Source organism: Pseudorca crassidens, chromosome 3, assembly GCF_039906515.1.
Source record: "Pseudorca crassidens isolate mPseCra1 chromosome 3, mPseCra1.hap1, whole genome shotgun sequence".
Taxonomy (NCBI): domain Eukaryota; kingdom Metazoa; phylum Chordata; class Mammalia; order Artiodactyla; family Delphinidae; genus Pseudorca; species Pseudorca crassidens.
The window spans coordinates 90,679,195-90,680,279 of record NC_090298.1 but is presented as its reverse complement, the minus strand read 5'-3'; the positions used below and the strand labels follow the sequence as shown (position 1 = coordinate 90,680,279).

The 1,085-nt window shown below is 39.6% G+C and overlaps 1 pseudogene; it reads left to right on the top strand.

Moving 5' to 3' along the window:
- Positions 1-395: 395 nt before the first annotated feature.
- On the top strand, positions 396-707 carry LOC137220765 (small ribosomal subunit protein eS21 pseudogene; annotated as a pseudogene).
- Positions 708-1,085: the final 378 nt, after the last annotated feature.

The window sequence follows — 1,085 nt, the reverse complement described above, 5'->3', positions numbered from 1 at the left end:
TCATAGCAAGCAGGAGAAACAAGGTCCCATTGCCTGATTGTTACCCTTTACAAAACTATTACTTAGTAAATAACAGATTCTCAGCATTTGGTGAAAGTTATTATGCCATAGGCACTATACTATGTAATTTACAGATATTAAATTATTTAATTCTCTTTAAAATACTGTAACATAGAATTGAGCCCATTTTTTAGTAAAGAGACTGAAGTTCAGCGACTTTAACCAAGTATCACATAGCTAGTGGGTGGTGACGTTACCACCCTAGCCAGGCTCTCTAGTTTCTGGTGATTTCAACACTAAGGGAATTGGAAAATGTAGTGTAAATTGCTTTAAGAATAGTTGTTTTGCCTTTCTGCACCAACACTCATCGTGGTGCCACCAGACACACCCTCAACATGCGGAACGACACCAGCGAGTTCATGGACCTGTGCATGCCGCGGAAATGCTCGTCCAGCTACCGCATCATCACTGCCAAGGACCACGCGCCATCCAGATGAACGTGGCCGAGGCTGACACGGTGACAGTCACGTTCAACGGTGAGTTTAAAACCTATGCTATCTGCGGGGCCGTTCACAGGATGGGTGAGTCAGATGATTCCATTCTCCGACTGGCCAAGACCGACGGCACCGTCTCAAAGAACTTCTGACTGGAGAGGATCACAGATGTGGAGTATATGTCATAAATAAATAGTGAAAACCCACAAAACAAAACAAAAAAAGAATACTTGTTTCAAGATGACTATTTTAGTACTGTCTTAGCTCAAGAAGAATAATTTTGTCCTCCCAAATATTTTTCCCAAATCATAAAATGCCTTAATATCATGATAAATTTCATGCTTATTTTTCCCCAAACATCTAAAGACATGACTAAAACTAACGTCATGCAGAAATATTTTAGTGAATCACAAATCACCATAGATCCCAGATAACCAAATACTAACTCATCCTCCAGTAGATCAGGTGTATTCCTGAATGTGGAAGCCAGGACATCTTGGTTGTTTATAAGCTTTTTCAACTGCTTATTAATTTCTTCTACATGATCTCCAAACTCAAAATTTTGTAAACCCTAAGTGATCCTTTCAAAAC